The 14607-nt window shown below is 44.5% G+C and overlaps 1 pseudogene; it reads left to right on the forward strand.

The window, feature by feature from the left end:
- The window catches only part of LOC115539113 (serine/threonine-protein kinase SMG1-like), a 39982-nt pseudogene that overhangs the window by 11945 nt on the left and 13430 nt on the right, over window positions 1–14607 (forward strand).

Raw genomic sequence — 14607 nt, forward strand, 5'->3', positions numbered from 1 at the left:
CACAGTCATTACTGTATGTGCCATTCTACACAACCTCTGCAAGCGGAGGAACATTCCACAGCCAGACGATGATGATGATGATGGCGATCAACATGACAATGAATTTGGCCGTGTGGAACCGAGTGGACTGGCATTTAGGGATTACTTTGAAAACACATTTTAGGTAAACACCTTGGCACAAATCAGTCAACACTTGTGTAGTTCATAACATTTATTTTCTTTTAAATTGTACGTATTTTTATTGTTTGCTTTCTCTCTCTCTTGAACGTGCAGGCTACAACGTCATTATCGTGGTCTGCACAAAATTGTCATCATGCGTTTATTCTGCTAACTGCACTATAACTACTTAAAGGTCCCATGACATGAAAATCTCACTTTGTGAGGTTTTCTAACATAAATATGAGTTCCCCTAGCCTGCCTATGGTCCCCCAGTGGCTAAAACTTGCGTTTGGTGTAAAACGAGCACTAGCTGTTCTGCTCGCCTTTGAAAAAACGGAGGCTCAAGCGCGCTGATTTGGAATGTCTGTGCTCATGACGTCATGAGGAATCTCGGCTCCTCCCCTTACTCTGCCTGGCCCGCCCAGAGACGTTGGCCCGCCAATGAGACTCGACCGTGCGAGCGCCATATGTGTGTGTGAATACACACACTGTAACGCAAGTGTTTCTTGTCGGTTCTTTGACGTGTCTTGTATTTCCACAACGAGACTGTCGTGGGGGTTATCTGAGCCATGTTTGAGAAGGAATTGGGGGAAAGGAACTTTGGTTTGACTTGCTGAAGTACATGAACTGCGACATGCCGGTTGCCGCGAGGCACCATCGCCCGGCAGCGGGCAGCTGGCAGCAGGCAGCGCGCGGTTCAGTCGACTTCAGGTTGATGTGAAAGTGGAAGAACCAGAGACGTCGCAGAACCCGACAAAGTCGTTTGTGATTCATAATATCGTCTGGAGGCGCACACAATATATTATATGATATAGATATCTATGTATTATATGATATTATTTAGATATAGAGCTCCAGGACTGTAACGCAAGTGTTGTACACTTCCTTGTTATTTGGCGCATAACGCGTCGGACTCTCGTCTCTGGTATTTCTACAACGAGACTCGTATTGGGGGTTATCTCAGCCAAGGTTGAGAATGAATTGGGGGGAAAGAACTTTGGCTTCGACTCCCTCAAGTCAAGAACATGAACCACGACAAGGAGGAGAAAGGGATCTTTGCCGGGCAGCGCTTAGGCACCTCCGCCTCCGGCGGTGGTCCCTCAGCGGGGCTCAAGCGGGGGACATTCGCCGCCAACAATCCCTTTCTCCTCCATGTCGTGGTTCATGTTCTTGAGGGAGTCAAAGCCAAAGTTCCTTCCCCCCAATTCATTCTCAACTTTGAATGAGATAACCCCCAATACGAGTCTCGTTGTAGAAATACCAGAGACGAGAGTCCGACGCGTTATGCGCCATCACACCAACAGCAGAACGGTTATCCAAATAACAAGGAAGTGTACAACACTTGCGTTACAGTCCTGGAGCTCTATATCTAAATAATATCATATAATACATAGATATCTATATCATATAACATATTGTGTGCGCCTCCAGACGATATTATGAATCACAAACGACTTTGACGGGTTCTGCGACGTCTCTGGTTCTTCCACTTTCACATCAACCTGAAGTCGACTGAACTCCGCGCTGCCTGCTGCCGGCTGCCCGCTGCCGGGCGATGGTGCCTCGCGGCATGTCGCAGTTCATGTAGCCTACTTCAGCGAGTCAAACCAAAGTTCCTTTCCCCCAATTCCTTCTCAACCATGGCTCAGATAACCCCCACGACAGTCTCGTTGTGGAAATACAAGACACGTCAAAGAACCGACAAGAAACACTTGCGTTACAGTGTGTGTATTCACATTGATGTGGACGTTGAAGAACCAGGAACGTCGGAATATCGGCTCACACAGCTTTTGGCCGTGATAATATGTATTATATGATATAGATATCTGTGTAGGCTATATGATAATATTTAGATATAGAGCTCCAGGACTCCCGTGTGTTCTAGAATATTTACAGAACACGGCTAAAGGCTGTGTGCGCCTCGCCATTGCGATACATCCACTGTAAACAGAGCGCATGGTACCGTCCCTGGCTGCAAGCTGCTCAGGGCCACACCCCCACCCTCCTCCTTGACACGCCCACCGAAACAGCGCATTTGGGGAAGCTCAATGTGCGACTGGCTCGGAGTGGCTGTAACTCTGCACCACGGCTGAATTTCAGGAACGTCTTTGAATACTGTGTTAGTTGCCCACTAATACCTATATTAAAGAATACATAAAATAGCATGTCATGGGACCTTTAATAGGAATTCATTTCTAGCCTAGGCTATTTCCTTGTTTTTCGGTGATTCAGTGGGCTCGTCTGAACAACCATTCACCGAACTGACTGCTTCTAAACTCGTGCACGAGAATTGACGTAATCCATAGCAACGGCGCGTCACTCTTAGTTCACTCTTTGTGATTTATCCTTAGTAAGAGTAGGTCTCAGCGGCTTTGTGAATAACTTAAGAAAAAACTCCTACGTAAAATGTTTTAGCGCGAGTTAGGAGCACTCCTAGCGGTAAGATAAAATGCTTTGTGAATACGGCCCCAGGAATACAGCGAGATACAGACTTAGGTTGAATAATCTATAGTGGACCCGGTGGTCGATGACTTGTTCCTTGGCTGTCGAACCCTCTTCTCCTCGAACCAAAGGGTTGGGGCGAGTATTATACAAAAAGGGGATATATGAATAACAAGAGAACAGACGCACTCTCAGCATTGATAAGGTATCTGGCCCTGGCTATGTCCCGGAGGCCCAGGTCGGTTCAACCTTGTTGGACATAACAATGGCAGAACACCCTGTATCAGTATGAGAGGCCCTTGCCTGTCCCTAGACTAGAAATGTGAACAAAAGAGAGACACTAAAATACACCAACATTCTACTGTGTGTGTGTGTGTGTGTGTGTGTGTGTGTGTGTGTGTGTGTGTGTGTGTGTGTGTGTGTGTGTGTGTGTGTGTGTGTGTGTGTGTGTGTGTGTGTGTGTGTAATTTTTTAATTATTGAAAAGCAAGACAAAAAAGTTTAAAAAGGACATTTAGTTGTTTGATTTATGCAATGGTGAATAATAAAAACAAAATGAATGAAAAACAGCAAAAGCCACATTCGGTATTCGCTTTCGGCCAACTGTTTCAATATATTCGGTTTCGGCCAAGAATTTTCATTTCGGTGCATCCCTAGATAGAACTGATATCTTTTCACTCTTCACCTTCTGTCTTTTTTTACTCTTCAAGCTGTCCTTTATCTATTTTATCCGTGATCAGTTCTTATTCTTTTATTGCACTTGTTCAAACGTGTCATCCCTAACCTTACTACCTTCTGTGGTTTTTGATGTGGGCTCTGTCTCCCACAGTGTTTGCTTTGCTCAGTCAGAACCTGCCCCTGGTTCACTGTGAGCTGGCCGTCCACTACCCAGCGGTCCAGTACTCTGTGTTGTACACGCTCTATTCCCACTGCACAAGGTAACCCTCTATTACACACACACTCGTTAAAACAAATGAGACATTATACCTGCACTGTGTACCTCTTCGACTGCAGCCGTTCAATAGACACAAAATTCCTTTATCTGTGCTAGAAAATGTCTCGAGAGGGAAACGTGCACGTCTACTATTTATTTCCAGTAATTGTAGTCTCAAACTTCCATAGCTTGAGTCACAAAGCATACATTTTTTGTGGCAATGGTAAATATTTGAACCACTATTAACAACACGGTAATAGTTTAGAAACGAATGACGAGCCAAGTATCGGTATTCAAAGGTTCCTGGCGATATGTGGAGCTCTGCAAAAACTCTGTGCGTCTTGCTGATTGTCTGCAGGCATGACCACTTCATCTCAGCCAGCCTGTCCACCTCATCACCGTCCCTGTTCGACGGGGCCGTCATCAGCACCGTCACCACGGCGACAAAGAAACACTTCAGCACCCTCCTGAGCCTTCTGGGTTCCCTGTTGTCCAAGGAGCATCTCTACCCAGAGGCCAGGTATATACGCACAACTCGCAGTGTTCAGTGCATGCATGGTCATATTCATTCAGCTAACAGAATAGAATAGTCATACAAGAGGTATTTTGAGAACACGTTTTGACTGTACCTTATTAAAGTCCATATTGTACAAGTCATGTTCAACCGGTGCTGTGTTGACTGCCCTGTTCACTAAAAGTCACGTGATGTTCTGAATGTTCTGAATGTAGTGCGCATGATCGATTACTGGTAGAAGTTTGTCTCATCTTTAAGAATTTGGAAATTACGACACACATTCCCACTAAATCAGTTAGGCCATACCTTGCTATCGGGCATAGAAGCTTATTTTTCACTTAAAAAAAACATTTAAAATAAACTGCCAATCTATTGTCAATCTGAGCATTGTATTTATTTGCCGTGTTTAGGAAGCTCTTGCTAACTTGGGCCCTGGAGATTTCTTTGCTGATGAAGAAAACTGACACCTATGCGCCCCTGTTGTCATTGAACTCCTTCCACAAGTTCTGCAAAGGCGTGCTGGCCAACGGTAAGCTCAATGCACAACATGAAAGGTGGGCTTTTGTGAATTGATAAAGATATTGATGGCATCGCTTAATACTGAGTTGATGAATAAACCCTGACGCTCAAAATGTGCAGTCGTACAGATCTTAAAAATGACAATGAAGATACACTTTCAAAGACCTGTGTTGTCTGGATGCAGTGGCATCGCTCTGCCAGTTGTCGCGCTTGACAAAGTATTTTCAATGTATTAGAAATTAGGAGTGTTGGTCTTTTTTACGAATGTTTCCTCTCCTCTCCATGCTGGACAGCTCTGAACGAGGAACCCACTGTCTGCCTCCAGAGCTGCAACAGTCTGCAGGTTCTCTCTGCATCCCTGTCCACTGAATTACTACAGCGGTACACAAAGACTCACTGTCACTCACACTGTCACACTCGCACTGTCACACACACACTGTCACACTCACACTGTCACACACACACTGTCACTCACACTGTCACACTTGCACTGTCACACACACACTGTCACACACACACACACTGTCACTCACACTGTCACTCAAACTGTCACACTTGCACTGTCACACACACACTGTCACACACACTGTCACATACACACACACACTGTCACTCACACTGTCACTCACACTGTCACACAAACACACTGTCACACACACGCTGTCACTCACACTGTCACTCACACTGTCACACACACACCCTCACTCACACTGTCACACTCGCACTGTCACACTCGCACTGTCACACACAACCTGTCACACACACACACACACACACTGTCACACACACACACACTGTGTCACACACACACACACACACACACACACACACACACTGTCACACTGTCACACACTCACACACTCAGTCACTCACTGTTGCACACGCACTCACTGTCGTACACAAACTCAGTCGCACGCACACATACTGTTGCACACTCTGTCACGCACATACTGTCGCACACACACACACACACTCCGTCACCCACATACTGACTTCCTGATTGACAAAGAAGATATCATTTCATTTAGTTTCAGGTCTGATTGACCTGCTATGTGTGTGGCTGCTGTAATGGCCGTTGCACCCAGCTCTTTATTGGGGAAGTGTTCCTAGCCGAGGTGGTGTGACTGTGCTTCGTTCCCCAGGTGTGTGGACGTGTGCAGAGTCCAGCTGGTTCACTCCATGGTCCGGGTGAGGCAGGCCTACGGCAAGCTGCTCAGGACCATCCCCCTGAGTGGGGCCCTCGGGTAATATGTTACACACACAGTCAGGAGCGTTTCCATGACCTGTGGCCATTTCCTGTCATTCCACCCATTAATTCGATATGTTTGCCAGACTGATATCCCACCTCAATTATAAGGTTGTGACCTTGGGTGTCTTGAAAGGCGCCTCTAAATTAAATGTATTATTTATTATTATTATAAGTTGTGTGTGTGTGCTAGGGCTTTGGTTGAGTCCATAGAACACATACTATTGTATTTCTCTGTAAGGGTGTTCTATATGCTACAGAATCACAGATGCAATTACGTTTCTCATTTACTTATGTCGGTTTTATTTTTCTGCCGCATTAACTTTTTTTTTCATAAGACAGCGCATATATCAGATGGGTGTATACAGTGTGGTGTTATTTAAGTGTGTAGCCCTCGATCAGGGTCTTAAAGTGGAAAGGAAGCAATCAAATAAACAGATGTCTATAGCACTAGTTAAATATTTCAATATACCATAAATACAAATAAAGTCGGAAATATGAACCATTATTCAGAATAAAGCACAAACAAGTTGCATAAATTATAATGTTTTCAGCCTGTGCCCCGCCATCTCTGTTTTCAGAATACGATGACGTCACGGGAATGGTTGGTAACATTCTATGTTGTTTACATAGCGGCTCATAGCCTCACTAGCCGCGTTTACATGGCACATCTGATCCGCATAGATTTCTATGCGGATCAGATCTGTTCCTAAAATGTGTTCCGAATGTACTGTATACATGGCAGTAACAAAAGTGTCCGTTATGTCTCTCGCGCACACCTGACACGTCTCTGGACCGGCGGCGACATAATGGATGTCTTATCACTATCGGGGATTTTAAATTTGATTTTAATGAAAGCACAGCAGGAGAGAGCTTTTCTCTGCCTGCTGCTTCAATTAAGAAGGAGGAGGACAGCGCAGCAACGTATTATTATATATTAACCCTAAGCTCCGCCGCAAACAAGCGGAATTTGGATGCGAGTCCGCAGCCAAGACTGGTGGGAGAGAGTGGTCTTACGGGAATTTAGTGACCAGGAATCCTCGAAGGTCCAATTGCGAACTACTGCAGCTGCCATCTCTCTAAGTTAAGAAGTATTTTAACGTTCAGCCTGCAAAAGTACAAGTAGTAGCCTACTCATTTACAGTTATCTCGGACGCACGCGGTCACTACGATACGCAAACACGTCATTAATAAACACCCATGTCCCGTCGCTTAGCAACCGGACACGCTTACCGGACTACTTTTACGGAGTGATAACAAAGACGTGAATCAGGCAATAAATCCACTTTCCTTGACAGCGGTGAAGTTCGGTGTGCTTAAAAGTACCGACGGAGCTCAGTGGACCAATTGCGAACTACTGCGGCTGCTCTAAGACCCCAATCTATTCGGAATAAGTGCAAACATGGCGATTAAAACGGACTACACCACCTCTTCTATTCGGCATAGAATCTATGCCGAACAGATAATTGTATTCCGAATGAGCCGTATACATGATCATTTTCTGTTCCGCATAGAAATCTATGCGGAACAGATGTGTCCATGTCAGTAGTTTATATTATATACTGTTTGGGTCCATTCCGATCTGAACACACTTCCGGTTGGGGAGGGTGGGGGTGGAGGGGGGTATCCCTATTCACAGGGGCCACATCCTGTTTATGATTTATGACGGGTCATAAAATCCATTGTGTAGGGATGACAGGTGTAATGCCAGTGGTGAACCTGCAGGGGTCGCTGGGGTGCGGGATCTGTATAGACAGACACTTCCTGTTTATGATTTATGACGGGTCGTAAACATAGTATAAAAAGGGGGCGACGGCTGCTGTAGGGTCCCCGCATTCATCAAGTTGTCTGCAGTATTCTTTTCAATCAACATGGACTGCTCATCAGAAGAAACCCATAGATCAGATAGTCCTTATTGTTTGTATAGGGGCCCTCGTACCCCGTCGCCGCTGTCTTCCCCCGCCATGGACGACTCTGTGTCGAGCAATGAGGACATTGAAAACCAGATGCCTGATGGTATGTCCACCGCTAGTACGCCTGTGTCTAACTATGTCGATAGTTGTGGAGATGCGGTACTGCTTAATGCTCCACTCAAAAGAACGAGGCCTGTTTTAGGCTTGAGAGACCGGAGTGCCGGGGATTCATTCACCCACGTTGGCGAATACGGCTTGGAGTATGTAATATCATGGGTCGATGGCTGTGTTATTTTGAAAGTTAAAGATTGTGCTACAGAGTGGCGGATGAACGTTCACGAGTGGAATTTTTTCTTGGAGAATTTATGCCCCATGCTAGACGGCGACGAGGGTACATGGCATGGGGGCCCCCATGAATACCGTTGGACCTTTCAGTATGAACCGAGGATTCAACATCGTTTGGCATGCACCTTTCAGTATGAATCCAGGATTCATCGCATGGATGCAAACTATCATACGAAGAGACCACAGGATTTCATTTTTTTCAGACGCGGTGTTGATACAGACGAGCTACCACAGTGCTATGATATGCATTGCATCGGTAGCTCTCCTCTACGCGCCAGTGTTTTAGAAGCTGCTGATTATTTTGATAATGTCTTTTTCATGCAGTGGGCTGATCTGTCTGCACTACGTGGAATTTTTGCAGAGATTGATTCTTTGGCTAAGACGAATGAAGAACCATGGAGCACAACTGATGATGAATGCCGAATGTGCCTGTTTGAGTCGTCTGGGTTTGATGATGGGGTACATGGTGTGTTTGAGTATGTTTAGGGTTATGCTAGCATTAGAAAATGCCCGCAATGTATAAGAAGGTGGAGGGTACATACTAGTAGTATTAAGGGTGTTTTATTTTCCTTTTTTAAATGTGTTTTTGATAGGCTATACCTTATTTTAATATGTGGGTGTTGTGTGTGTGTTTTTTATTTTCATATTCTAATGGTATATTTTTGATACGCTATGCAGCACAGGTCAATGATGAACATGTTCAAGGTGGGGGTGTGGCTATGGAGACTGCTGATTTAAAGGCTGTGCAACCCGGACCCCACTGGCTTCAAGAGTATGCCGTCTATCTGACCGGATTGAATCTGACCTTCCTACACATCGGAGAGGACAGTGAGCTGGAGGTGGACACTGCTGTGAGAGACGACGGATGGCCTGTATCAATACAGATCCGTTTAAACCCTGCATCGCTGGCTGTTCTGCGATTTACCACGGGGGTCTGTGTGGTGGCCATCATCAACCATCAGAAGCAAGCGGACTGCTGGGGATGCCAGTGTGATTGCCCAAGTCAACGACGCCATTCATGCCTACAGGGAGCGACACATCATCACTACGAATCCCACTACCATGACATTTGTGTCATCCTGGACAGACACCCCTTCCTGTTACTTTTAGAAACTGTTCTAAAGAAGACTACAGGGTTGACTGTGTCCCCCGGAAAAATCTATGGTGTGGTCGAATCTTATCTATGTGATTTAATATGCAATACCTATAATACCGAAAAACTGGATTCATTGACCACCGAAGGTGTGTCCGATGAACATCTGCTTCTGATACATGAAGCCATACAAATGTGGCGCCCTACATTGTCATTTTGCAAACCAAAGCCTGGTGGTGGTGGGTGGCGTTTATAATGGGTGTGTTGTTTTCTTATGCCTATGATGCGGATAGCAAGATTGTATCAGATAGACTATCCGTTTTGATGTATGCTGCCATAGAAAATGATACGTATGTCCAACATAATGCTTATATCAAATGTACGTATAAGGGTTGGAATGATCTGGTCATGAAATTCTTGTGTGATAAACCTACTGATCAAATGTTAGCTGAAGTATTTACCCATTTCCCCGATGGTGACTGTTTTACCGTCGGACATGTCATGTGTATATGTGCTTTTGTATCGGATGTCTTGAAGTTGAATAATGCCTCAAACGCCGAGGGTATTAGAACTGCTAGAATGATGGCTTGTAAAATGGTGCAGAAAAATAAAACTGCATGTAGACTTTATCTGAGAATTGTTTTGAGTGGACAGACATTTTAAATAAAAGGATGGATAACTCTGATCAGTGTTTCAGTATTCGTTTTTTGTTGCATGCATACGACATGGATAAACGGCTGCATAAGACTTATTATGATCCCTCCGGACCAGGGGGTTACGGCGGCATCAATAAACTAAGAACGGCCCTCGCGCATAGTGAGGGTGCAGTACCTCCACTAAAATATATCAAGAAATGGTTGCTGAAGCAGGATCCCTACACCCTGCATGTACCTGCACCGATACATTTCCGCCGAAATAGAGTATTGGTTAGTGGAATAGATAGACAGTTCCAGGCTGATTTAGTGGATATGGCAGAGTATGCATCCGAAAATGATGGTGTGCATTTTCTGTTGACGTGCATCGATGTATTCTCAAAACATGCATGGGTTCGTCCGTTACCATCCAAGAGGGCTATCGACGTCGCTAAAGCTTTTGATGATATTCTCGGTGAAGGGCGTACCCCCGATAAACTGCAGACTGACGCTGGCAAAGAATTTTATAACAAGATCTTTCAGCGTTTGATGGAGCGGTACAATGTCAAACATTTCTCTACATCTAACGAGACCAAGGCCAGTATAGTGGAACGCTTCAACAGGACTCTGAAAACCCGCATGTGGAGATATTTAACAGCTGCCAACTCCAAACGATATGTGGATAAACTACAGGATATGGTCCATGCTTATAACCATTCATATCATAGATCGATAAAAATGACCCCGGCCAGTGTTGATAAAGATAATGAGAAAACAGTGTTTAATACGCTATACAAAACCACTCAAGAGCCGATGGTGGTGTTTAGATACGATGTTGGTGACACGGTTAGAATTTCAAAAGTCAGAGCTACATTTCGAAAGGGGTATGAGCAGACGTTTACAGATGAATATTTTGTAATATCGCAGCGCATTGCAAGGTGTCCTCCAGTCTATAAGCTGCAAGACTATGCAGGTGCCCCTGTCCATGGAACATTTTACGAGAAAGAGCTGCAAAAAGTTATAGTGTCTAAAAACAAGGTGTATAAAATAGAAAAGATTATAGATAGAAAAAGGGAGGGGTCTAAGAATCTGCTATATGTCAAATGGCTGGGGTGGCCGGAGGCATTCAATTCGTGGATAGCTGAAAAGACACTAGTCGATGCGTAAAGAGACATACAAGAGACATACAATCCATTATAACCAGAGTGTACGATGGATAAGGAGGTGTCTGGGGGTTTCTATGTGACTCTAGCGAGTAATGCATCGGCAGGGATCTACCCGCAAAATAAGATATGGAATTTTAGAACTAAATTAGCAAAATCTATACACACCAAGCAGCCCTATGAAGTAGGCCTAATTGAAGCTCAGTACCCATGCAGCTGGCATAGTTTTCCTACCGAGGACGCTACGATGACCGTTCACGATGGTAAAACAGGTCATAGGACATCATGTCTATTAGTTGGTGGGCTTTATGAGAGTATCGGATCGTTATTACTACAAATCAACAAGACTTGGACCAAACATAATCCTGGCAGTAAAGTTATACTACATCATGAAGGTATTAGAAACCGCATTTATGTAGAAGGAGACGATCACCTATCTATCGTCTTTAGAGGAAAACTGGCTGCTATGCTGGGTTTCGATACAGGTGTCAAGCTACATGCCCATAAATCGTATGCAGCATATGCCCCCCATCCCACCGATATTCACGGGGGGTGTTACAACATGTTCATATATAGCGACATTGTCGACCATCAGCTGGTCGGAGATAGTTATGTACCCCTGCTAAGGAGTATTAATATAACCGACACCAGCAGGAGACACTGCATTCACATGTTCGACAAGCCGCATTACGTACACGTAGCCCGAGACCCTCTTGGAGATATTGAAATCGATCTAAAGTCTGACCAGAATACAAATATAAAATTCACATACGGCAAAGTGATACTCAAGCTGCATTTTAGACCTGTAAAACAGTAGAATTCATAGCCCCATCTATAGGGATGAGGGGGTATAGACCGCCTTACGACGAGAACAAATATGTTCAGTATTATTTAAACCAAGCAGGGAGTGGGCTACCTGGCTATGAGGGTAGCAGCACACAATATGGTGCTGGCATCGGAGGGATGTTCCGTAGCCTCTTTAGAATGGCTATTCCGTTATTTAGGCGAGGGGTTAGTATAGCAAAGCCTCATCTGAAGACTGCTGCTAAACATATTATAGGCGACGTTATGACCAACATAGCCCATGCTGCATCTACGCCCAAACAGCAGGGGGCAGGCATGAGGGTATATGCCCGAAGAGCAACAAAGTATCCGCCTATAGGATGTGGGCGTACCCGTGCACCAGCACGTCGTCGTAAACAGAATAAAAGATTGGCATCCATCAAAAAGAGAGCCAAACCTAAAAGGATCAGGAAGGGGGCAGCCCGTCGTTTTAGAGGGACGGCTAACGATATATTCATCTAGTATAGCAGGAGGGTTGAATAACAATGGCGTTGCTACATAACATGTCAGACGAATGCATTAAGAGCGAACTGGATCTCTTCTCCCTGCCTATGACGCAGACTTCGATAGAAAAAAGTACATATATTGAAATACCCCCGCTATCAGCGCTAACAGATGGTGGCCCCATAGAGTTCTTTGTATCGGCCAGTAGCGAAGACTATATGGATCTAAACAATACGTATTTACACCTGAGGATCAAGATTACTAATCCTGATGGAACAGACTTGGCGCCGGCGGCACCCGTTGGACTGATTAACTATCCAGGATGCACGTTATTCTCCCAAGTAGATATTACTCTGGGTGATAGGCTTATCACCCAGTCGTCAAACACCTATCCGTACAGAGGCATAATAGAATGCCTGCTAAACTATGGAAACGGAACATTAGACACCCAATTTGGTTGTGGTCTATTCCAGAAAGACACACACGGACATATGGACGAGATTCTTCCTGGAGGTCTCAATCTAGGCTTAACGACAAGGAGTGAATATACGGGGCGAAGTCGTATAGCGGAGCTGATATCCCCTATACACGTCGATATGTTTTTTCAGGAGAAACTGATGATTAACGGAGTTGATCTCCGTATGAGATTCATTAGAGCAAAAAATGATTTCTGTCTCATGTCCGATGGTGCTGTGGAATACCGTGTCTCTATAGTGTCTGCAAATGTTTTCATTAAAAAGGTATCGGTAGCACCAGGCGTCAAGCTGGCACATGCCCGTGCGTTAAACCAGGCTAACGTTAAATACCCTGTTGATAGGGTATGTCTAAAGAATGTATCCATCGCTGCGGGCAGCCGTATATGCACACAGGATAATCTATTTCTAGGACAAATACCCAAGATGGTTATTATAGGTTTTGTGAATAACGAAGCATTCACAGGGAGCTATGCCAGGAATCCTTTCAGATTCCAACATTTCGGCATTGAGTTCTTATCCCTATATTGCGACGGTCAAGCATACCCCTCTAAGCCCTTTCAGCCTGACTTTAGAAATGGCCTCTATACTCGAGAATATTTCCAGCTCATTCAGGCTACAGGTCGTCAGCTCAAAGATAGAGAAATAGCTATTAATCATAAGGAATTCGGGGACGGGTATGCATTATTTTGTTTCAACCTTGAGGCAGATGAGGGCTGTGGGCAACATGTATCGCTAGTCAGAACAGGGAATGTGAGGCTAGAGGCACGATTCAGAGCAGCACTGGCTACAACGGTCAATTTGATATGTTATGCAGTTTATGATTCTGTTATAGAAATATCAAATAGACGGCAGGTGCTGTTGGACTATTACTAAAAAGTCGGTGCGATATGAATACTATAGAGCTAAAAACAGTGTGTCAGAAAATGGCCCACAAGGCATATTTTCTCGGCGCGTTACCGTGTAATCACCTACCCCGGGAAATTCATCAGAGACCTGTAATGATGGTGGTCAACACCGAACCTTCGCATATGGCCGGTGCACATTGGCTAGCCATCTATATTACAGATGAGAAACAGGGGTACTTTTTCGACTCCTACGGTAACCCTCCCTCATACTCTGAGTTTCCTGAGACCATACAGCGTTTTCTCGATCAGCACTGTATAGATGTTGTTCATTCTACACAACAGGTCCAGGATCCGTCAAGTACAGCATGTGGGCATCATTGTGTTTTTTTTCTTGTTTAATATGCAAAAAGGGGTATCCTATCATAAGTTTTTGAAAATGTATGGGGATAATTTACCCCGTAACGATGAAAAGGTTTATGACTTTGTTAACCGTGTACAACCTAATGTCTGTAATGAACATGATATGACGTGTGTGCAGTCATGTGTATGCGGATGTAACATGTAACACGTGTTGTTATGTTTGTTTTCTGTATTGATAATAAAAAATACAATATTTTGATTACATTTTAGTCGTACTGTTTTCTTTTATTTTTTTTTACGGATAAAACATACATTTAGATACATGATTTAAAATGGTAACCACCCGGCCATATGCATTCCAGGGGAAGTATTAGATGACAATGGCTGCTTGCGTTTCCTCCTTTTATCAGACGAGACAGGGACGGAGGCCATCGCATTGTCGTCCGTAGTGACGGGACTATGTTTATACATGTTTACAGTTTGTCTGAGCTGCTTATTAGGGATAGACGATAGTGGTATATTATTACTGGCTAAAGATTTCAGAAATACATTCCAGCCCTGTGGTCTGACAGATTCGACAACATGGTAAGGGGCGGTAACATTCTTTAACAAATCAAACATATGGGACCCCTTAATAGTTTCGCCTTGTAATATGATCTCCCCCTTGTCCGTCCATGAAA

The sequence above is a fragment of the Gadus morhua genome, unplaced genomic scaffold (assembly GCF_902167405.1).
Source record: "Gadus morhua unplaced genomic scaffold, gadMor3.0, whole genome shotgun sequence".
Lineage (NCBI taxonomy): Eukaryota > Metazoa > Chordata > Actinopteri > Gadiformes > Gadidae > Gadus > Gadus morhua.